The following is a 26,544-nucleotide window of genomic DNA, read 5'->3' as shown; positions in this document are numbered from 1 at the left end:
GTCTCCCAACAGGCATGGTCAGGAGATTGATCTGGAGAAAGATTGTTTAAAACAATGGACATACTCCGCCACTGCATGCAGTGTATGGGCCTCAGCATTCGGTATTCCACGTGAGCGTGGGCGTATAAATATGCCGGCACACGTCTGTACTGCCTTCCTGCCACACGGCATCACGAGAAGCCCCTCTTCGGGGCCACATGAGCCAGAGCATTTCCCTGTAATGAGAGAGCCCTGTGTTTGCTTGAAGGCACTGAGTGCTGAGAAACCCTGTTGTGAGGGAATGTACCTCCCGTGGTCTAGTGGCCAGTCCAACCTTCAGAGCCAGACGGGGGGTGGGGGGTGGAAATGAGGCACTGTAAAACCCCAGGACAGTCTACATGGTTTACAAATTCCACTTTAAATTTCACTACTGATCCTCAAATGCATTACAAAAAGTCTGTGACGGAAACAGGTTTATCTATACCCGTAGTTTTACTGCAGGCTATGGTGTAAACAGTCCTAGAATTTAATTAACAATTTTATTTAAAAACTTTGGGTGTCCCAGACCCTACTTTGGAAAGTCATTTGAGCACAGTTCACTTGAATGCCATATGCCTTCATGAACATGGAATAATTTTAAAATTAAGACAGCTACATAACAGAGCCTGTGTAGTTGCCCTGTATTGCTCCATGCGAATCAGTAACAGCCTGTGGTAGCCTTATTCAAAGACTTACCTCACCTTTTCCACCTTGGTGTAGCTCTATGCTCCATATTTGGGTGATTCCTGTTTTGGACCACATATTTGGCTGTCTGTTTTCTGAAAATTGGAATGATTGTATTTTATGGCTTAAACATTTTGTCAGGACTATACCATACTTAGCTATGAGGTATGCATGTTTGCCAAGCTCAGGCGTTGAAAAGATTATAATTATGGGATGTTTTTTGTATATATTTCTCCAGACGTTTTCCACCCTGTTAGGGACATGTACATGGTAATCACAGAGTTTAAATAATGTACAAGTCAAACAATACTGAATTTTTCTGGGATACAATGTGTCCCTTTTTGCTATGATAAAAGTTTCATTCTTGTAGCATTAACAGTTTTAATTTTATGAAGAGTACAATGTCAGAATAATGGAATCTACATATACTTTTTTGTCCCCATTTTGTTGTCTTGTATGAGGAATTTTATTAATTAGAAATAAAAGTATATGTAGATGCATTATATGTACCTCATTTAACAAAACAATATACAAATATATCAAACACTTACTGTTATGATTAGAATATTTTTTAAATCATTGCCTAACAGGGTGGAATAGAATATAACAGGGTGGAACAGAGTTGGCCTCTTAACAAGTAGATTCAGATTCACAACAGCAATACTACTACTACTACTAGTAATAATAGTAATATAATAATAATAATAATAATAATAGTAATAATAATAATAATAATAATAACAATAATAATAATCCAACTGAAGTAACATAAATCATTAAGAAATACACTCATATAATAATAATAATAATACTTTTTGATTATACCATTATTATTCATTATCATACACAAGAAGTACACTCAAATAATAAATCTACAAGTCATTTTAATGAAAATAATAAATATTCTTGTACAATTTCTACTCAGTAGGCTGCATATCCCATACATAGCCTAACAGGGTGGAACCTAACAGGGTGGAATATTTCTAGCTAATTTAGCTCTAGCTCTTTGACTGAGCAACATTTAGCTAGCACACACTCTACAGCTGATCAGCATTGAAATAGCTATTTTTAACATGTTTTTAAAAATATTTTTTTCCAATAAATATTTCCCATAATATATACTAACAGAATGGAATTTTAAGGGTGCCTCAAACCGGTGTGTAATATAAAACTGAGAAAAATACAGGAGAGAGTGACAGTTAAAGCTTACCTTAGTCTTCCAGTTGAATTTCCCCCAAAAAACGAATGATGTCACTTCCTGCAAATGGCTGTATGGATTTGTAACCTTTTTAGGGAGCCAAGAAACTAGGGGCTCACAGGGTGGGAAACCAATGCGGGGACATATAATATATTATATAATTACAGAAAACAAAATAAGTTTCAGCAGATTTGTTTCTTTCTCTAAAGGTAGTATACCCTAGTCTATCAAAATAATAAAGAATAAGTTTTGGTTTTTATAATTTTATAGTTTATATTTACTGAGGAAGTTGAACACATTGCATTTGGGACATGCTAAAATGAGCGCATATTTCAGAGAAATGGTGCTTTAAAGAGATGTAAAAAAATTTAAATAATAATTTATCTTTGTTAGAGCAATAGAAAACACCTAAACACATAATAAAATATGTTTGTTATAAATATTTGTCTAATTTTATAAAAGAATAAGAGCCAGTTAAACACGAGGACATGAATATGTGACCCAAAACAGGAATCATCCATTTATAAGGTTCTGGTTGCTTTGCTTGGAAAGAAGCAGCACGGCAGATAGCTCTATCCAGCCAGTGCTCCTCATTAACGTCCCATTACTCAGGTCGCCGGGGAGCCCTCGCCCTCCGACCCAGGAAAGGATCAGCATGGGGCAGCCCACCCGATGGCAGTGCCATAAAACCCAGCCCACAGACTGCGGGGCCGGCATGGTAATGACAGCTCAGCTGAAAGGCAAAAGACGGAGCAGTGCCTGCTTACGGGAGAGACACAGATGGTAAAACGTGGTGCCATCCAACAAGGCTAAAAACAACGGTGCCCATGTGCCCATATTAAAATTTTTATTTACCGATAACACACTTTATATCGTACCAGCCGGCTCAAACTAGTCATTAGTGGTTATTTTTCATTGTTTAAGGAAATGACAGAGGTGAAACTGTTCGTGCTGCCTGTCAGTCTATACATCTTGCATACTAGCTTCTTGGATTCAAGGTGACCAAGGGTTTAGTGGAAAAAAGCTGATCAGAATCACATGATTCTGACTCCTGACCTGCTCTTTTTAAAAGGCTGGGGATTTGCAGGCAACGTACGTGAAAGACGTGACCTGCTAAATATAACCTTGACTGAAATATCTACGGTCAAACCCACTCATTGCTAAAATTATACATTGTACAGAGACTCCCTGAACTTCTTGTATAGTCCTATAGGGCCAAGTCCCACTTACATGGTAAATTTGGAAATAATATGGTACATTATCTCTATGAATTAAAACGACCTAAACATTTTAATGAGATTTTCATCGGGTGCTGTAAAAACCAAAAGCATGTTGTATGCAGGAGCTACCCTTATGAAGATTAACCATGGTTTTACTATGATTAAATAACCATGGTTTACAATGGTTTGTCGTTTTTCATGGTTTTTTGGGTACCTATGGAAACCATGACTATGGTTTTATCATGGTTTCGCTACAGTTAAACCCTTGGGCAACACTTTACTTGAAGCAGTCTACATAAGGGTGACATGTAACCGTCATAAGAATGACATGACACATGTCATGCACATTAATGACACATTATTGATGTTTATGACTGTTGTCATAATGTGCCATTAGACTGCTTCAAGTAAAGTGTTACCTACCCTTGTATAATCCTGGTCATAAACCAGGGTTTTTGTTTTACCATGGTCTTTGTTTTACCTTGGTCTTTACCATGGTCTTTGTTTTACCATGGTCTTTACCATGGTCTTTGTTTTACCATGGTTTTTGTTTTACCATGGTCTTTACCATGGTCTTTGTTTTACCATGGTCTTTGTTTTACCATGGTCTTTACCATGGTCTTTGTTTTACCATGGTTTTTGTTTTACCATGGTCTTTACCATGGTCTTTGTTTTACCATGGTTTTTGTTTTACCATGGTCTTTACCATGGTCTTTGTTTTACCATGGTTTTTGTTTTACCTTGGTCTTTACCATGGTCTTTGTTTTACCATGGTTTTTGTTTTACCTTGGTCTTTACCATGGTCTTTCCAAACCATGGTAGTACTGTGGGTAGTACCAAAGTACCATGATGTACCGTAGTAAAACTATGGTTACTGTATAAAAACCAACAATAGTGAATTTTCATAAGGGTATGATAAGCTAGACATTGAACATCTTAAACTCGGTGGCATGCTAAGCCTTTGCCCCACAGAAGATGGCGCCCTAGGCGGCCGCCTGATACGTTGACTGGCACTGGGTAGCAGGTGAATAGGAAACATCTGCTGTGAACATTTTACATCACATGGAGGGAGGAAAGGCAAGGCTGGAAGATGCCAAAAAGACGCAGAAAGAGCTGCAGGAAACTGACAGCTACAGGTCCAGGTAAACAAAACTCGAAGAAATTATTACGTGCTTCAGTATTGGAAAAAATGGTCCAGTGGTATTTTTTTCTTAGTCAAGTGAACATAAAATATATTTTGGGGAAATTTTCATTAATGCCACCATAAAAAAAACACGTAAACATGAAAAGCAATCGGTACGCGGTCTTCCTGCTCGAAAGCTGCTACCAGAACGGCCTGCACTGCCGTTGACTCTGATGGCGTTTCTTATGCTGATTAATGACATTCAGCTGTTTCACCTGACAGCCTCTCAACTTCATTTGTTCTATGCTAAGATAGATAGATAGATAGATAGATAGATAGATAGATAGATAGATAGATATATACTTCGATTGCCTTTATTGTTGTAAGTCCTATTAACAAGGCCAAATGTATTGTGTTGTGATGCCCAATAATATGTAAGAAACACGAGTCTAAACTCAGTGAATGAAAATGTACGCAATGAAAAGTACAGCAAGTTCCCCTCCCCCTTCCAGAAGGAAGTTTCTGTTGGAAATGGTGGAGTTATCAGCTGCCTCTGGTGCTCTATCAAGTTGAACAGGGGTCCTTGGTCTACACTACAGCAATCTTCAAGGTCACAGGTTCTTATCAGCTTCAGCTCTGGGTTGCGCCTGCAGTGAGTCTGGAGCCTATCCCAGAAAGCACTGGGCACGAAGCATGCATGTGCGCGCGCGCACACACACACACACACACACACACACACACAAATTAGGTATCTATATGTTTGTGGGGATTCTTCATTTGTCTCTATGAGCATAGCCCTAATCCTAGCCATGACAACCCTGATCCTGCCTTAAACTTAACCATAAGTAACCAAACAAAATACAGGATTATTGACATTTTAACTTTTTTGATTGAATTGATAAATTTGTATAAAATTTGTATAAAATATCCATGTGGGGACCATGAAAATGTTTCCACAAGGAGATAAGTTACAGATTTTTATCACATTATGGGGAAATCTCTTCTCTGGAAATTCAAGTGGACACAAGTTTACAAGGGAGAATGATCAGGTTCCACAAACCGAGTCAAAGACCTCCAATGACGGTGGGCTCAGGGGGCAGCACTACTCACTGATCCACCACACCAGCCTGTTATTATTATTTATAAAAAAAATGCAGCTTCAGTGAGCACGGTCAGCAGAACGCGGTTTGGTATTGCATGATTCACTCGATCAACGGAACAATCAAAGTTGATGAATTAGCTGGAATGAAAACTCCCTAACCCTTTTGGCATCGGGTGACCAAGGCCGTTATATAGGCACTGTATATATGATTTTATTCAAAGCCAGTGGACCAAAGCTGGAACAGATTAAATATTGCATTTATTGTTGTTAGTCTGATGATCCTTGGTGCACCTTGAACTATACATCATTGTCTACTCTGCATTATTTGGTTTTGGTCTGATGAATCCTGGAGTGCTTTGGCAAATATATCATTGTCCGCCCCACATTACCGATCGCCTGTTAGGTTTTAACACAAAAGAGGTGGTGGGGGTGGGGGTTGCAAATACATTCCCCTTGAAATCGCACTTGTTGAGGGACTTTAAGATTTAATAGGCTGGGTAAATAAAGAGTTTGTCAGTCCCACTGATCGCTGCCATTGTTTGGCCAGAGAAGGCCATTTCACAGTGGTTTTCCCAAGTGTGTAGGTTTGGGACCAGATCAGCCCCAAATCCCCTACCCCTAGACACACCTTACTCCCACCATATTGGCAGTGGCATGTCCCCACCGTCCATTTCCAAATTTACTACCTTGCTTCTCAGTCCGGTCCTTGAGCAAACCCCACCCACTCCGTGTAACAGTCCTATGGCACCACCAGGCCACTAATCATCTACCCCGTGGTTGAGGTCATTCAGGGAGAGGTTGGATGTCCATGCAGTGGCCATGCTTCCCGTCCCTCCGTATGATATATTAGTTATCTTACGTAACAAAAACGAATAAATGCATATATTTCTTATCCTGCCCTGGACCCGCATCCCGTACAGGACGTTCCCCAGCTTCATGCCCCAGGATGCCTTGTGCGATGGGCTCCGGCATCACCACACCTTAGCTTGTATGGACGGTGGATGGATGACTGTATTAATGAGAGCTAGTGATACACTGTATATCCATATCACCTGCCTATATCTGAGGTTTCCTGTTTTCTAACCTCTTGTTAATGTGTTTTGTCCGCATTCAAATCTGAATGGTTTGGTCCACTGTTGTAATAACTATCAATTATAAAGATGTAGTGTACACAGTATTTAAATCTTAGGTGTACTACATAACAGTAGCAGTACATACTACAGTACATACTTGTTCTAGACAGTATATACTTATTATATACTTATTCTAGACAGGTAGATAGCTGTGATAAGGCAGGGAACCACTTGGGGTGGGGGTGGTTAACCTTGAATGTTGTTATGGGTATAGGCCCACAGGGGAGGTCAGTCACGGGTTTGATTCTTATTGTGCTACAGCATTTTCTTGATGGTGAGGTGAGACCTGTCACTGTTTTTTTTTCCATTTCCCTTTAGGTCCAAAAATTCAAGGCTGCACCTTCGAAAATAGGATCATGGTTGATGTACCGTAATAATGGTATATGTGTGTTTATGGTACAAAGCATCCGCAAAAAAAAAAATCCACCGCTTGCCATATACAGTATAATATGCGAAGTAATTCTGATGTGTGTTTTAAAGGGCCTGATGTCATAGTTACTGTCAGTGTAACTGATAGTGTGAATGTTATGTTTTAAAAAAGAAAGGGAATCCAGGGAGGAGGCTCTCCCTCTTAGAACCTGTACTCGAGCTTCCCTATGCTTCTCTCAGGAAGAGCAGCCTATGAGTTAGTGCTGTGTAGCATCGACATGTGAAGCGGAGTGGATTCACTTCCAGCCACCCACGCCGTCTGCAGCTCGCTTTCTTCTGAAGCACGCGAGCCTCTGAGCGCACATCACTCCGGCGCACTGCCACCACTGCCGCTTCTCCCGCAGCCTTTCGACGGGCTGCTTGACCTCTGATCCGCCTTCCCTCTGGAAAGGTGACACTTAGAAGAAAAACATGCCGGTAAGGTTCTCCAGCTTTCAGTGCCGACCCCCCCACAGTGAAGCTGGGGGGCTGCTCCTCTCACATACCTGTGAACTGACAGCCTCAGTGCTGGCATCATAGGTCCCAGCGTGAAGCTGTAACACTCTAACAAGACCACACTGTCCTGAGATACGTGTCATGGAATCGGTGTTTGCAAGAGCTAGCCTCTTTGAAGGTTGCATCTTCATTTGCCAGTCAGCACAATGGCAGAGTCCCTGACACCAAAGTGAATGATGGACATTTCGTATTTCTTCTGCAGACTTGTAGTGGTATCAAGGGGAAAATGCTAACACCCATTCTGATGCTGCTCTTGTTGGTGAGTATAAAAAGGGGAAAGATGCCTAGGGGGTTGTTACAATGCATTATGTAATAACACTGCATTATGTAATAACACTGCATCATGTAATAACACTACATTATGTAATAACTTGATAAAATGTTACAAATATATAGACTATATTGTAATTTTATATTGCAACATTACCCTATTATTATTATTATTATTATTATTATTATTATTATTATTATCCTGTTTGTTACATTCTGTCAAGTTATTACATAATGTGCTATTAAGAGGGTGGGACACAGGTGTTGGACAGTAGTAATTAAATAGAAATAGAAATAGAAATAGAAATAGAAATAGAAAGCCTTTTATCGTCATTGTACTGGAGCACGGATCCTACTTGTACAATGAAATTGCAGTGGTCACTTCTAAACATATACAGACATTACGTTTGCAGTACAGACAGAAATTCTAATACATTTCCAATATGCTTACAGTATTTATTTGCCAGACACACAAGTAGCATAAAAATAAGAAAGCAGGGTCGGTCAGTTCAAAAGCTATAGGGGATAAGCGTCTTATTCAAGGGTCCAATGATACCATTATCCAGCCATGGGATTTGAACCAGCAACCTTCCAATACCAGACACACAGTCCTAACCCACAGAGCTGACACTGACTCAAAATGTTAACCTACGGCTTTAGGAACAGTGAAATGAAACACAGTGACCAAGCAAATAATACCTTAAAACACAATCAAGTCCCACAGATGACAAACATTTGGTGAAGCTTTCCTCCAGGGGGGTATTCCACATAGCAGAATGTCCCAGTTAGCTAGATAACTTAAGCCAAATGTGAAACTGGCCAATAGGAAGAGAGATAAATGACATTCGTATTGGACAATCCTTACACTTGGCTTAGATTATCTGGCTAATGAAGAAATTATGCTTTGTGAAATACCCCCCTGGCTTTTTTGATTTTCCAGCTAATGGTTTTCCTTAACCCTCCAAGCTCATTCCCTTAAAAAAAAATAATCTGATAAATTTAAGGTAACCAGGATCAGCTGTGTTTTGTAAACTGAGTTACCTGTAGGGCTAGGGCTGATGCTGTCATGGCAACACAATGATCCTCCAAAACCCCACCCTCGGCCATTACTCTACCCCCCACTGCCTTACATCAAGATAATATCCAAAGTCATGAATACCATTTTCTGGGTTTCAATTTTATATCCTGTTATGGTGCACAGTTTAAGTCAGCATGCACAATCAGTTTAAAATGTTTCTGCGAAAAATACCATTTTTGCATTTTGCCTCAGTTGGTATGAACTGACATTAGCTTTCTACCACTAGCGTGCTGTCAATCTCAAGCCCTATTTCCTGCACTACATGCATGCTTTCAAATTCGAGTTAATCACCAACGTTGCTGAATGGTGTAGTGGCTCAGCAGGTAACACTGTTACCTCCTACCTCCAGACCTGTGTGTGGAGTTTACATGTTCTGCGTGTGTGTGTGTGTGTGTGTGTGTGTGTGTGTGCGTAAGTGTTTGCTTCAGTGTACAGGCAGCCCGTCTAGGATTTTCTCTGCCTTGTGCTTGTTCCTTCCTGGATAAGCAGGTTAAGGAGGATATTTAGCTGTAGGGAGGAATGTCACTCAAATGCCATGCAATGCAATGGGACTGGTGTCTGAACAGTGAATCAATCCAGGTTCTTTCAAAGTTTGTATACCGATATATGATTACCCATAATGCCCTTAAAAGCAATGATTGTTTGATTCAGTCATGCATTTATTCTTTATTCATCTTCACATTACTGACTCTTTGAACGGTACAATAGCATCTTCTGGGCACTGCCATTACCGGCATTGTGACTAATGCTGAAAGCTGATGCATCGTGCAGAAGAGAGATATGAGTATTCATGCACATTCATTTTATATGAAACAATACCGGATGGCAAAAATTGCAGGTTTCTTTTGGAGCAGATAAGTGCCGTGCAAAGCGTCCATGTTAAACCGGGGTAGTTCAAAGATATATTTATCCCCAGCTCTGACTGCCCAATATAACACGTGACGCGATGAAGTCCTATCCTGCTGTGCAATAAATATTCAGAGTCACATTAGCCTACAGCGTGAAAAGCTATAACATTTCACAATTATATAAATTAATTTTTGAATCCTTCCATGGATTACCAACACCCAGATTTGATGTAGTTAAGTAAGATCGGAGCAATATGCTTTTAATGACTTTTTAGCTTTGGGAGGGGAGTGCTATCCTAGACCACTAATAAAATGCAGCCATAAAACAATCCAATCTCCATCTCCACCAAGGTGATGTCCCAGACCTCTCCTTGAGCTCGTTCTGCCTCTCCACGCATTTGTTCTATTCCACCAGCAGACAATCTAATTAAACTAATCAAGTGACATTCAAGCCCATAATTAGTTGAATTAGGTGTGCTGGAGGTAGAGTATAATAAATGCATGGTTGAGGTCATTCAACAGGGGATTTGGAAACCACTAATGTGGAACACAGCATCTGTAATGTCTGTTCCTGTGTGAGAGGAAACGTGCGACGCTAAGTAACGTGAATAAATGCATGTGTAATTTACAGATCGGAACAGAGGCGAGTCTTACAGCTATTGCACGGCTCAGGTCGCCACTTTTCAGAACCTGCTTTGACCACTTGTTAATGTTTTATGTCCTAATAAAGCATTAGGAGACTCACCCAGATGGACGGCTCCACTACCCCTGAAATGACCTTTTAGCCTTGTTGTTTCAGATGGCCCATAACCCTGTTGCCAATGTAACTGTGGTCCACCTTAGAGTTTATGTGGCTTTTCTTTTATTGACTGAGTTTATGAACCGTTACAAGTTAGAATAAACAGCTGATCACAAACACGACCTTTCGTCCTTTTACCTACCGAATACAGAGCTAACCACTGAAGTAAAAAACCCCAACATAAAGTGTCGTGATTAGATCTTGGGCCACCATGAACTGCCACTACAGCTTCTCTATACCTTGGCAGCAGTTTTACAAGCGCTTGGAGCTGTACTGGAGGGAAGCGATTCTTTTCTTCCAAGATTAATTTGGATGGAGACATTGTCATTCTGGATGATTCTACTCCCATCAGGATAGAAACGCTTCACCATCACTCAGAATGGACTCATGCTTGTTGGCATTTAGCTCGCTCTCTCTAAGGGGTTGAGTGGACCTAGACCATGCCAGGAAAATGCTCCCCACACCATAACGGAGCTGCCAGAACTGGTCTTTGTGGGAAACAAGCACTCAAGCCTGTAGGCACCATTTGGCATGTGCCTCATATGGACTCATTCACTTTTGAATCATGGTTAAGGGTGACCCATCTGACCATGTGACTTGTTCCCATTGGTCATTAAACCACTGTCTGTTATCTGGGCACAACTTTACCTTGATAAACACATTTGTGGTATTATAATTATAATAAAAGATACTTTATTGTCCCCGTGGGGAAATTGTTTTTATGCCTCCCTCAGCTTGCTCTTTGTGGAGTAAGTTGTCCGCGAAGGGCAGCCACCCGTAGCGGCGCCCAGGGAGCTGGGGGTTAAGGGCCTTGCTCAAGGACCTGCAGACGTGCTGAGGCCGGGTTTGAACTGGCGACCTTCTGATTACCATTTTACTTTGCATAAGTGCTTTCGGGTGCCATTTATCCCTAGATTCTGATATCTGTCCTCCAAGCCTACAGCCCTTTGCTCATTGACACATGACAATGAACTGCAGATCCAAAAACTGGAGGGACCTAGACTGAAAATACTTTGTCACATTTACTCAAGGCTCCCCTTTTTCAGTAATTCCCTGTAAACGTGGACTGGAAATTAACATTCTCATTCATGCTATTCTGAAAAAAAAAAAAATTCTTCTGAAGTACTGTACTACATACATGAAATACAGTATAGTTTTTATTGTGTGCCAAAGGTATTCTAGCTGTGTGCAGAGCTTAGTTGATTGATTCTGGTCTACCTGATGTAAAAATAAGTCAAAATTATGTGTCATAATGCTTGGCTCATTTGCTCTGTAGGAACAACACACCCTCAGCCACAGAACACTACAGCGCTGTCCAATTCTTCGTTGCTTTAATGGTGGCTTTTTGGGTCATACTGTTGTTGTGAATTTAGTTCCTGCCCTCGAGGTTGTTCACTTTTCTCCTGCGTTCCTAAAACATGCGTGAATATCCGTCTTCCTTATTTAGTGATTGTGCGTGGTCACTGAGACTGGCATCTTGTCTACAGAGCCCTTGCGCCATGCTTCCCGGGAAAGTCTCCAAGCTCCGGGTGACTCTGTAGCGGATAAGCAGTTAAGGAAGATGGATGGAGATTCTTCCCTCTTTGTTCCTCAGCTCAGAAGCTTAACTTTGAGGTGAGGCAGATTTCGGCGACGCACAAGTCAGCGATTCTCTAACCTTGCATTCTGGATTGGTGTGGATTGCGACAGTATATGACTACAGTACATATTACAAACACACACATGTGATGGCAGCTTGGCACTGCTTTATATGACTCAGAACATACATGCTGCAGCTGAATACCATGTGAGAGCAGGTTGGAAGCATCTAACATTGTGGGAATTACTCAAGTCAGGACAGAAAAAAAGTCAGGAAAGATGTAAAACCTGAAGGGAGCCGTATTGGTATGAGGGGAACAAAAATAATTTGGGTGTGACTGGGAAATTCTACAGAGGATAGACATCAAACTGGATGGGATCAGGACTGGTTTACTGGGAACAGGAAAGAAAAAACAGGCAAGTTTTCACCATGAAAGAAGGACGCGTCGAGTAAATCGAATGGAACAACTCCAGTCACCAGAGTTTTCTTCCCGAGATGGAATGGGCAGGCCACCCCCCACCTTGCGACTCCCACAGGCAATTTTGGTCATGTTACACCTTTGTCAAGGGGTTTAAAGAGATTTAGGAAAACCAGCTTGATATCCCAAAGTTCACAATGACTCGGCAAACCACAGAATCAAGTTTTACACTGATAAGGCAATTTTGGCTCCACGATTACAGTCATTGAAAGAAAACTGATGGTGAGGAATCATTTTCCCTTGTATAGGCTTATTAGCAGCTGTCTCCCCTAAAATGATGGTAGTCATTCATGCTTACAATATATCTCCCAGCCTCTATTTCAGAGATTCAGGCAAAGGGACAGGCACTGCAGTGGTTATAGGACACACTGGTCCATGTCCTGGGTGATTGGTCCACTGTGGAACCTCTGAACAAAAAGAGCTGCTTTCCTTAGAATCAAGTCTACGTGTCCACTTAGCAACATATTATTATTGTTGTAGTATTACTGTTGTTGTCGCCGTTGTTGTTGATGATGATTTCACCATATAAATGATGTTAGCACAGAGTGGTGTTTTTCACATTGTTCTACTTCCTGTTCCTTCGTGGTACATCCTGCCCACCCATCCAACCTGTGTGGTTGAGCACAGCAGCGTCACCAGCCGCCCGGCTCACTCATCAAGCCGTCCGCCATAAGACGGCCAACAGGTTCCCCTCCGGAGTGGCGTGTGGCTGTCTCGGGCGTTTCTTAGATTAGCGCCGGAGCCGTTTTCGAATCCGCTGGCTGACCTCTGTGCGTATCAATCTCCAGCACCATCTGCATGGCCTGAAGCCTAATCCCGGAACTCCACTCAGACAGTACCCACGATGCCTTGTGCTCGCTGCTGGCGCCTGGCCAGACAGCCCCGCCAGGCCATGGACAAAACACTGGGGCAGATCCATTTGGACTGATGTCACGTTCAAGGTCATGAAGACTCACCTAGCCACTAGCTTGATTACTTTTGCTTTTAATTTCCTGTCATGCTGCAGAGGTAAAATGTTCTCATTTGCTGTTAAGAGCCAGAGAGACAAAGAAACTCAGGATCTTGTTTTATGGTCAGAGTGATAAAAAGAGATTTAAAATAAAAGATAAAATCCAACACTAAAGAAGTACAGCCCATAAATTAAATGTTAATTTGCATTCAGGAGTCATTCAGACAATAATAACCAGTATATAAACAGTATGTAAATTATGTGCAAGTACCGTCATACAATTTAGAAAGGATTCACTTTATAGTGCCTTCAGTGATATGAAATGATTTGTTCGTTGTTGGGACACAGCAACTGTTTGTGGACGAACTGCACAGCCAAGAGTCACGATGCAGGTCCGGATCAGCTGGACTCTAAGCACAGGGTCACTTCGCACTTTGATGATGATTTTTATTGTTTCCTTTCTTCTCTGTCTCTTCCATGTTCTATTTTTTCTGTTTTGTCTGAGCATGATGCCATTCTTAATTTGTGTCTAATGAACCTAACGTGTTTCAGTTTATGCAATTTGTGGCTAAGTTAAGAACTGCGTTATACAAAATCAAAATAAATTGAATTCATTCGTCTTCAATCACGTGTCCAGTACAAGGTCATGGGGTGCTTCAGCCCCACCCACAAAAGTAAAACGAATTATCAGCCATATATCGCTCATATATAAATAACCAGTGTCTTATCTGCTTTGGTGCATGTTGCTTTGGACAGAAGCATTAATGTGATTCACTAATGTGAGTGTAAATTGTAACTCTGAAAGGCACAAGGCAGGGGACATATTGAACAATGTGCTACTCCTTCACAGGGAACACTCGTGCACACATTTACTCCATGGGCAATTTAGAGATGCTAATTCGCCTTAGCACATGTGTTTGGGCTGCAGGGGGTACTGCAGTTCAAATGAATTACACACAAATGGGGACGTATGGATGACACTTAAAGGTAACACTTGTTTGAAAGCTTCCTCCCTGTTCTCACTATGATAAATGAGAGATACTCTTGCAAATGGCAGCTGCTGTTCTTTTCAGGTACAGTACTAAGCGCCTTTTACATATAACCTGTCTAGCTACAATCAATCAATAAACTAAAACAAAAACAATCTACGCAAGTCATTACATTACAGCTAGTAAATGTACTGTGAAGTATATTGCAGCAATCTGAATAAGGCTGTGCTTTCAGGATTCATTTTATTACTTATCAAAGTAGTACTTTTTGCTACATATTTTTAGAATTATGTATAGTGTTTTTGTGGCAAAGACCGTTTCTAATGTGCTAATTAATCTTGACGAAAACTGTCAAAATGCTTCTGCTTCTTCATACTAATACATTTCGGTCTTATTGGGTGAGTTAATGAATAATTTTGTATTCTAACCCAGTACTCGTATTTAATAACCCTTTAAATCGTAACTTTCAAATTCAGGCTTCTCATGCTGGAGTAATTTTAGAGAAATTATGACACTTTAAGATACTGTCGCAGCTGATAGGAGGGAAAAAAAAACATGTTTTGACATTAAGCAAGTAGTGTTTCTTTTCCCTTGGTTGTTCTGCAAGCTTAAACATATTGTGCAGCTCACAGAATGAGTGGAATATTCCACTATAATTAATTTCACGTTTTGAAATGCTAACAAGCTCAATAAAAAGTATAACTATACTTATGAAAATATATGTCCAATAAGCATAAAGCGCATTAACTGAAAATTATGCAAAACTATATACTTAAATTGAATTATACCACTTTAATTGGCACAGCAGTGGCTCAGCGGTCAGAATAGGTTTCCACCCGTCGTCTACTGATAGACTGAAATGGTTTCCATAATTTGCTCATAGTTCATGGTCTTCCTACAGCTGTGGCCTGGGCTTCCCAGAAACAGCTCCAGCTTTGCAGTGAGCCTAAGCAGTCACGGAAAATGCAAAGCCGGATGAACTGTTATATTGAAAATCTATAAAAACAAAATAAATGTTTGACTGATATTCATTACTGCCTCCTACAATATCCATCCCCTTCATCTTACGAAGATGGGCTTGATGGTTTTATGAGATTATACAGACATTTTTTAGGCACAGCCTGTCAGACCGCCAAATGTATCTGTTGATATTCTCATAAGAACAACATGATCCATCTTCTGCCTGCTTGAATTGTGTTGTTCATCATGCCTGATTATGGATTGTTGCTTCTTCTCGTGCGAGTTTGTTGATGAGAACGAAATTAGTCTCTCACGAACAGCCAACAAACAAAAGTCTGCAGACTACTTTTTTTTTAACTGTGGAGAACAGTCCATGTTTACTCAAATAGCAAAACATGAACAATTCCCATTGTGTTTTTAGTGCAAAATCTTGTTAACCTTGTGCCTTACAAATCCAGAAGTGGGTACTGTTCTTTCATCCTGCCACCAACTCCTCATCCCATCGATGCGTAAATCACTAAGGCAATAATAGGCCTGCACATACAGAAATTACCATTTATTTAGTTAGCAGACTCTTTTATCCAAATAGATGTACATCTTTGACAAAAGAGGGTCAGCCAGTCCCTGGAACAATTGTGGGATTAAAGACTTTGCTCAGGGGCCCAACGGTGAAAGAACTCAGCAAACCTTGGGGCGTGAACTAGCAGCCTTCTGATCACATACACAATGACCTAACCTGCTAGTCCACAAATCGCCGCTCTAAACAAACCAATAGAAAGCATTGTAGGTAAGAATATGAATGTGCAGTATGAAATTTTCCAGTTCTAGTCTCAAGTGTGTCTGTAGTTTTGAAAAGAATATTACTTAATTTGTTCAAGAGATATATCTCACTGCGAAAGACTGACCTTACTTTGAATAAAAGTATTGACTGGGCAGATTGAAAAGTAAGACATGGTTACATCATTAATAGTCTTTAATTCCTGAACCAATGAATAACACAAACTGTAGCAAGAGTTTAGCAAGAGGAGAAGTAGTATATTTAGCATGGTTACAGGGAGTTTTTAAAAGTTATAGTTTAATTATTTAATTCTAACTATTGTGTTGTTACTTGATATTTACTTACATTATAATTTGTAGGAGTAGTTACACCACTGTGTTCATTGTAGACAAAGTGAAAGGTTTCCTTCAGAAGGAGCTCCTGCTGACTTGATAACCGTATTAAATTTAGGTGCCCACTCAACTTATTCAAATGCCCAGCATAGCATGGCATCCTGAAAACAGTGCTCATTCAAAGGTCGCACATCCCTGTTATTCAGGATGTCTGTGGTCCAGAGGGTCAGGCAGCTGTGTCTGTGATTGGAACTTGGCTTAAGTTGCAGTGTCTGAAGAGTAACGTTGGGGCCCTTAAGTCCTGCAATCGGCTGATCCTGCTTTCTCAGAAAAAAAAACTATGTGGCTTTGGTTAAAAGCATCAATTAATATAATTATGAATAAACGGTCTGTTTTTATTCTGTCCAAGGTACATGACCCCATGCTGCGAGGGATAGGCTCCAGGCCCTCCATGGTCCTGATCAGGATAAGTAGTTAGAAGATGGATGGATGGATAGATGCTGTCACCCTCCATGTTAAGTTCCAATGTGCATGTTTATTTATCTTCCAGTTCAGCATTTATTAAAAAGTACAATCTATTTCTTACAGTGATTTAATTCGTGGTCACTTTAATGTGATTGCATTCTTTCCTCGCAGCTAACAGAGCACCGGCACGTGCACATGCTATGAGGAGCGGGGAGCGCACACGGCAAAAAGCGACGGCACAAACGTGCGGCCAGCGGATGGCAGGCTAACGACAGCGTGTCTGAGCCTAGCAGCATTGGGCCTGGATCAGCTAGGAGCCAACAAGTGTATGCAGGAAAAAAGGTTCCTTGTTTTTTCCTCTAATTTTTATGGCCACTTAAAAAGGCCAAAAATCCTACACATAATATCCACAACATTTAAAACTGTTTGGCCTAAATTCTTTTTAAATTCTCAGTATTTGCGCGTGATATATGTACTGTTGTATTGTTCTTTTTTCCACTCCAGGCTTAATTTTCTCCCCCTCTATGTTTCTAACAAGATGATTAATGAGTACTTTTGTATTACTATTATACTTCAAAGAATCCCATTGTGGAAAAATAAGGTCCCAAGGCATTGGCTCGCTTTCTGAATAATGTCCCTCAGAAGACACACCCTCTGGAGCTCTCAGATATCCTGTGGCACTCGCCAGTGCACATCGCGCCATAACTGGAGAAAGAGCCCCAAAGGTGCAGTTTAGGAATGTAGTAGAGACCAACAAAAGAAAATGTTGAATATTGAAGTACGAGATGTATGGAGGAGGCTGGGCAGGCTGCTGACATCACTGGATGAAGCCATTGTCTCTCATATTGTCTCACACAGATTCACCACATTACTCTTCTTCCTCCATCTTAACCAAACTGTCTCCCTTAACTGCGTATACATGGTCCACCGGAACAAACCCCAGTTACTGTGAAACCCTCCTGCCCACGTTTATGACAAGATTTGCAGTGACACAATTTACAGCATAAATTTCAAGAACCTCGAGAAAAAAACATCGATGCTACAAAAAAAAAAGATCACCCTCCCCTTCTATCCGCAATAGATGAACATCTATTATCCATTAGTGTGAGTTAGACTCTGAGACTTCAGCTAATTCTGTAAAAAGGGGCACTTCTGGATATTTTTGTCTATGGCAATCACCTGTCTGACTGCGAACACTCGATCGTAATATCCTAGGAAGTCCTTTGGCGTCTTCTGGGTCTCAGCGGGGGCCAGTTATTAAGCCCCCAATGATATGGTGTTATCTGCAGATGTATCCTCAGTCCTGCCTCGACCAGATTATAGAGGGAATCTCATACAGCCCATTTAGGTTCCTCCTGTGGTATAAATCCCGACCGGCTTGGGTCTTTCTAAGGCTTTGCTAAAGAGCTCCTCCAATAAGAGGTGCTCCAATGGCTTCTCTCATTATTCTTCATCCCATCTATTCTTTAGCGGATTTCCTGCATTACATGCTTGGTTAGATCTTTTCCGATGCTCCTCGAGCTGTGTCCGGTTTGGCACATTGGGTATCTTTGAACTTCTTGTTAAAAAGGCAGAGGGTTTTACAGTATTCTTGGTCCCAACACGAGTTTGTTACAGTCACACACTACGGATATTCCAGTTCTCTCCTATAGTGCAAAATCATGCCAATTAGGTGACCTGGTGTCTTTAAATTGACTCTGCACTGGCATCGTACTGTATGTGTGTGTGCCCTGTAACTGACCATCATGCAAGGCTTTTCCTGTCCTTGTCCTCAGTGTTTCCTGTAATGGGCTTAGGTTCGCTCTCTGACTTTGTACTGGATATGTAGGTATGGAAATATAAAAGCATATTTAATTGCTTTGTTTTTTTCATAAACTAGTTTCCAGGCGCTATCTGACTATTTGATATATGACTACAATTTTCTTTTCAGGTTAAAAGTTGATGCGTAGATTGTAGGCTTTTCAGACTGTAATTGTCCAACCGCATGTTATCACATGTTTGCTGTTATGCAACATTTGAATATTTTTCCATTTAAAGTAGTCTCTTTGCATTGCAGTTTATCATGGTACAATTTAGTGGGAAACCTTTTACTAGAATTGTCTGCATGAGGAAATGTTTGAAATGCTGCCCCTACTTTAGCGAACAGTCTATTACGCACTCCTGAATGTCAGCAGTCAACGTTTTAACGAGAATGAAAGGAAACCGATAATCAGACTGGAGGTAGGGTGGGTGGGGGGGGGGGGGGGGGGGGGAGGAGTGATTCCATGTGATGCAGACATGAGGGTGGGGTTGATTTTAAGATAGATGGTTCATCAGTTGTTTATAAAATTTAATTGCAAGAACAAGTCACATTCTACCAGTAGAAGACAAAAGAATGCACATCCTCCTCTAGTCACCTGAAATATTTTGATGAACCAAGAACCCCCATGGCAATGGAGAACATTCCACTGTGGTGGGTGGCTAGTTCTGGGCATTCAGGACCATGTATCTCCTTATCACTCACATCATCGCGCAGAGTTGAAGCTGAGGCCTCATAACCTGCACATGCCTGCCTGCAGAACCATTAAAGCAAAGTACCTAAACTGAATTGTGCCAGTAAAAACATCCAGCTGTTTAAATGGGTAAAAAAGCCATTCAGGATAACAACATCAGCTGAGCAACGAAATGTCACCCGGCGTCACTCAGCGACGGTCAGCAAGACCATTAATGGCTCGTGGCAAGTGGATCCTAAAGGCAGGCAATCTTCCAATGAGACTGGGGGCTGCAGGCAGTCATCGGGCAGACGTTTTACAGGGGGCACATAGGGATAATTATCTAATGGGGAGATGTGAAGGGGGAGGATGAGTGTCCAACTGTTTTGAAAATAAGTGGCTGATAGGTGTGGGTATTGACCCCCTAAGGTCAGCCTGTTCCCCTTTGAGGCAACAAAATCAAAAGGTTCCTGATTGCAGCCAAATTTCCTTCTATTGTAGAACTAGCACTAGTTTCTGTCCACCCATTTGCTTATCTAAACCACAGTTGCAGGGGGGGCCTGGAGCCTATACTGTGTACTGTAAGACAGGGCACAAGGCTAAGGTTAAAGACCAATGCGGCTGCCAATCCATATTCACACACACTATGGGCTATTTACAGATGCTAATTTGCTGGCATGTCTTTGGACTATGAGAGAAATGTGGAACACTTTGAGGAAACCCATACAGCAAAAAACATTAAAACACCACCCAGCCAGGGTGGGAGTCAAGCCCGCAACTCAAGATGCGAAGAAACACCAGAGCTATCAGCTGAGCCACCACACAATAATGACACGGCTAAAAAAAAATCCTTTCATATGAGTAAATATTCAGAGGCTCATTATTCGCCTATAGGGTTGTGTTCATGTCCTGGAGATACAATTAAATGTGCCAACAAAGAAAGTAATTAAATTGTGCCACACAGATGGCCTCCACCACATCCATTTCCTCCGCAGTACATTTTTTCAGATGAAATATAAACTCTACTTCACAGGATTCGTACGACTGACTTTCATGAAGACAGAAACTAATATCTTTTGAACTTACATAAATATACACTAATAAGTCTATATCTAAGCATTAATTCCTTCATTTTACACCTGTGCATCCTTAAAAAGGGGCTAGATTAAAATGTATGTATATGTTAACTAATGTGATGTTTTATTATTTCACTGATATTGATATAAAAAGTACAAAAAAATAAAGTGCAAGTCACTAAAGAATATTTTGGGACTCAGACCACAAACAATTGTGTGCATGTTAAAAAGGCTCCTGGTCCTTAACTTTTCTCCATTGCCAAGGAGTTCAGATCCATTTTAGAACTTAATTCTTGTGTGAATCTCACACACATGGGTAAACCAGACTTCACACTGGCTTCAAACTGACCCTTTGGAATTTTGGTCTTTTAGCACATAATTCTACAGAGTAAATCCAAGGAAACTGTATGGCTTTCTTTGAAGTCCATATACATAAGGAATACATTAATAATGAAATTCAATCATATGCAGCATAGACAGTGTTATAAATGATCATGGCCTGTCTATTGTCCCTCATGGACACATTCATAATACATTACAAATATTCTGCATAATACTCTGTTATACTATTCTGTATAGTATGTGACAAAATACCTAACATAGGCAGCGAATAAGAAAAACTGATGCATCATTACAAGTTCTTAGAAACGTCTTTTCAATATCCATCCATCCATCTTATCACCACTTATTCTGGTCAGGGTCATAAGTGTCCTGAAGCCTACTCTGGGCAGAATAGGGGACAAGGCTGGGATTCACCCTGGACAGACATGTGTAGCCCAATAGTCTGGGCCGACATTTTATAACAAAAATAGGACTTTCCCAAAATAAAATACTTAAAAACATCTAAACAATTTTCACATGCATGCACAAACATGGCCTGGTTAGCATTCTAACAGTCATCAGATGCTAACTAAACACAAACTGGTTTTACTTACATAGATAAACAAACTGGAATTGTAAGCAAACTTGCACTGACAGCAATGGCATTGTGGTATTATATGGTATGTGGTCTCTTGGTATTATAAGTATTATAAACATTCTTGCTACCGTCCAAAAACATTATTTTGAAAGTTCTGATCCTTACCCACAATCAATATCAATCTAAATAAATAAATCTGGTTCAGCAACTTTGGCTTTTGGTCAGCTTTTCCCATGCCACGTCTGTTTTACCCAGTCTTGAACACTGCAAATAAATTTAAAGTTTTAAAAAAGTGCTTTTCCTGTGTTTAATTGTAGTCTTTTCCTGCTTAATTCCATTCCTGGCTTTGTATCCCAATTTGACCAATGCCATGAAGAAGCTGGGCAGCATAGCTTTAAAGAAAGGTAGAGGTTGTTGAATTCGCCTGTGTACTGATTATTCGTTCTTCCTGTTTTGAGGAGCTGCACGCGGTTGGCTGCCTAAGAAGTCCGTCAAAAGGGAAGGTCGGTAGTCCCCATGTTACAAGGTTGTTGGCTGAACACCTTTGCTGTTCAGCGAAAACAAAATGGATTGACCCGTACGCAGGTTCATTTTGTTCAGCAGGCCAAGAACAATATAGACTGCATCCTAATTCACAGACTAAGCGCTATGCGCGTAAAGGAGGAAAAAGTACACACTGCAGCTATAGTCCCTTAGTGTGATTCCTTAATGTGCGAGTACAAAACTTCGTACACTTTCAGGACACACGACATTAGCTTAGAACTGCTGGACTTTGACTTTTAATGACAGATACCCTGCAGAACAAAGTACCCAACAAACCTCAGAAGTCATGGCTAAGATTGTATTGTGGGATTGAAGAGTGTACAGTGTTTGCACACTAAAGATTTTGACTGGATGTAGGGTGTCATCCAGGAAATTTTTGCGCAATAAGATGCACACTATAGTTTCAGACACACTATTATGTTTCGTGTACTATTTGTGAAGTGTGTAGTGTGAGATTTCGGATGGAGCCATAGTGAATGCTGCAAATCATGTGTATACACGTGTATGTGCTGAAATCCATCGGGAAATACAGATGATATTACAGGTGCTATGTAAAAAAAACTTTTTGCTGGGTTCAGCCATTTTGGCTTGTTTTTAGATTAAAGCACTATGATGGCTATCAATCATTGGACCCATACAGAGATATGAATGCCGAGATAATTTGAGTGGTGAGTGTTTTGTTATTCATGTAAAGAAACAGGAAGGGCGTGTTTCAGCTAGCATTCAAATTGAAATGTTATTAAATTTTATTAATACTTCTATTAAGTGGCTGTATAACTGGTAGGGCTGAGCGATTTATCGATTTGAAATCGAAATCGCGATTTGAAACAACGCGATTAGCAAATCGTAAAGGCTGCGATTTATGACATACATTATACAGCACGTCGGACCCAGGGTTTAAAACGGTTGTAAGAATAGTTCTCCAAACTCATACCGTGCTCCCTATGTGACAGTCGTTCTCACCAATCACAAGCGCCGTGCTCCTTATGTGACAGTCATGCTCACCAATCAGAAGAGGCCCAAGGCGACGGAGTACACGCCCACAAATAGCAAACACGTGAAACCCGAAGAAAATTGCATTCGCGCTGCGGAAAAAATACTGATTCCGCAACAGAGCTATAAGTGAATTGCCTTCCTATTTCATGGTTCGAGATTGTTTCAGGAAGGTCCTATCATCAATAGAACCGGCGACCTCCTTTTAAACACCAGCTGCGATATACAGTGGTACCTCAGAACTCGAATTTAATCCGTTCAGAACTCCGGATCGAATCCTAAAAAGTTCGAGTTCTGATCGAATTTTCCCCATAAGAAATAATAGAAAACTAATTCATTGTTTCCAGGCCGCAAAAAATTACACTTAAATATGTTTTTTTTAGCATTTAAACACAAAATGGACAAGATAAAATAAGAGCATATACTGCACTAAACACATCTAAGCACATCAAAACAGTAATTTGTAAAGTAAGAAAATAAATGTATCCAAACAATGTCTCCTGCCCCTATCATCCACTCCTTCCGTGTGCCACGCCCCCTCGTTAACCCCGTGTAGAATCCTGTTGTCATTAGCCCTCTGTATTTCGTCCGCGCTTCGGTTTGTTTCCCCAGTCCGGTCATTGTATTGTCCGTTTTGCCTGCCTTACCTGTAATTAAACCCCGTATTCCCCGATACCCTGACATCTGCGCCTTTGTCTCCGTTCCGTCCCCGCTCGGCACAACAATATTATTATAATTAAACGTATTAATGGTTTATTATTAATATTAAAATAACGAATAAGAAATCTTTATTTTTAAATGTATCTTATTATATAATAGTAATCACTGTTACTGTCTATCATTGTCTAAATGTATTTTTACTGTCTAAATATATGTATTCAGTTAGTGTAAACATGCACGGTACTATCACAGCGAATGCAAGGCTGAGACTGAAGCGTACATAATACCCTTTGTTTCCTCTGAGAGACGTGCTGCGTGACTCACCACATCTTTAAATTCTTTAAATTCTCATCCTTGCATTAGAATATAGACCAGTTAATATTTTGATGGTATCTCATGTGGTAATGCTGCATCATATGTCTTAAATTTACTACACACTGAATATTCAACTGAAGCTTGACATAAAAAATTATATCGCAAATCAAATCGTAATCGCGATTTCTGTCAGAAAAATCGCGATTAGATATTTTCCCCAAATCGTTCACCCCTAATAACTGGCTAATAATTTTTAACTGTTGGAAACTTTTATATTACTAGTTCTAAATAAGATTTCTAAATAATGAGTACTAATATACCTTTTTGCTTTTTTTTTCTTGAATTTCTTGTAGTCTGGTGTTACAATCCCCAGTCGAAGGATGCGGTGTAACTGAATGGAAGGGAAATATGGATAAGGGAACAAACTGGGTAAGGGAACAAGGGAACACTACTAGATCTGGAGGGAATCTTTTTATGGTTTTATATATTTTATAACAAAACACATACAATGTAAACCTGGTTGGTAATGACCACCACCCATGAAACAGATAATGGGGATGTGGGGGTAGGGCGAAGGGTCAAAGTGTGAATGGAGTAGCAGATCGGGTAAGGTGAAGAGTCAAAGGGCAAATGGGGTGAATAAGGGAGATGAGTGGGCGGATGGGGAGCGAAGGGTGAAAGGAGTGAATGGAGGAGATGAGTGGGCGATGGGGAGTGAAGGAGACCTGGAACAAAACCCACATAGAACATCGGTTTATAATACTGGAAACTAGCAGACAGGGTTAAAATGTGATGCATAATAACGAACAGTGATACCTTTCCCTTTTAATCTTTTAAATTTATCACTTATGTCTTTAAATGTACATGGGCTTTTACTACCTTTTGTACCGTGTTCTGTCATTGTTACACCCATGAGGTGACGGGTTTAAACCTCCAGCGCAGTGTGGGCACATCCTAAATGTAACGCCTGCCTCAAGTCAACACAACCTGCAGCTACATCCAACCAGACCATGCTTCATCTGAACACTAAACACACCAATAGAATTCAGATAATTCACGCATATCAAAGCAAATCACTGGTATCTCGGTGCATTTTGAACAATAAGACGGTGCTGATGCATCCAGCTCAGTTTAGTCACACACTAGAAAGCAGGGCCTTATCAAAGTGTGTACAGCTGACATACTTACCAGTGGAAAAGCATCTCTTCACAGTACGGCTCAGGCACGGCCTCGTTCTTGGTGACAGTGGAAAAGTGCCATTAGTAAGACATTGCTAACCTTTGTGACTATCTCAGGGTTTTGTATTGTCACCTACCTTCTTGCCCTGCTTGTGGAATGTGATTTGGGTTAGGCTTAGCGTTAGGGTTAGACTTAGGGTTAGGCGTACTTCTTATTCTGAAGTGCTTCTGACCTCCGCCTGTCGTTTTATTTATGTTTCTCGGATTTTACTTTATGTCTGTTAGCTCAGATCATGGTTCATTAAACTCACTATCTCTGCACTTGGATCACGGGCTACTTTCGCTGCACCAAATGCTTCCTCCATGCTCTCCATGAGCTTCCTGCTCAGTTCTACACAGTCCACTGATACACAGACTAGGTGTGCTGGAAATTCAAAATTGCTCTTAAAGCATGCAAGTGCTTTGGTCTGATCTGTTCTGGTTTATGATGGGTGTCCTATCTGGATAAGTGCTTAGGGAAAATGGAGCTATGGGTATATATCTACAGCTGTAAGTGCTTTAGTATATGATTTGCATAGAAAGGCAGATATTATGTAATATAATTGAAGTGATATTTTGTGATAAAACCATAACTGAATAAAACTGAAAAAATGCCTATAAAAATTCTTATAACAGTCCAACTCTTTTTAAAGTCATTATTAATGGCACACCCTCATGGAAAGTCATGTACCTTCACGGGAGCTCCAGATCCTGTGGTGAGGAGAGATGGTCACTACACAATTGAGTTTCATGTAGTGACCGGAAAAAAAAAATCAAAAACTGTATGAAGTGATTGACTGCACAAAAAAAGAAAAAATCTGAGGCCATGTGAAGTAAATTACGGTAAAAGAGGTCATGGTGCACATAACCAAATATGGTGGTAAAACAGGAATGGAACTATCATGGAACATAGAAAGCCATAGGCACATTTCTTCTTATTAACTCCGTGGCTGCGAATGGGCAATCGGACCTCATTTTCTTTTATTGTGACCATTTTCTCCCTCAATTTCAGCGTGTATGGTGGCACGGCACCTATCACCAAATACTGACAGATTCTCCGCTTTCCCATTCCAGTGCCCCACTGAGCGGAAGATAGGCTGCCATGTTGAGTTCTCCTGTTGCTGCAGTTCTGTAAATTGTGTCCCTATCTGCAACGACAGAGTCCAAAGGCCATATTCATGCCTGTGTGTGTGTGTGTGTGTGTGCGTTTTATTTTTTTCCGAGTGCCTCTGGAGGTACCTCACACCTCACAATAACCCCTTCAAGGAGGGAAGAAGAACACTTTAATGCAGCAAGAGAAAGGGGGAAAATTTCAGTTAATCCATTTTGTCAAAAAAACCCAAACTTGAATGAAAGTTTCTTTATAATGTTGTGATTTTTATTCTGTTAGTGCCTACCAACACAAACAAGCTATTCATAATGT

Source organism: Paramormyrops kingsleyae, chromosome 8 (genome assembly GCF_048594095.1).
Source record: "Paramormyrops kingsleyae isolate MSU_618 chromosome 8, PKINGS_0.4, whole genome shotgun sequence".
Classification (NCBI taxonomy): Eukaryota; Metazoa; Chordata; class Actinopteri; order Osteoglossiformes; family Mormyridae; genus Paramormyrops; species Paramormyrops kingsleyae.
This window is presented reverse-complemented; position numbering follows the sequence as displayed.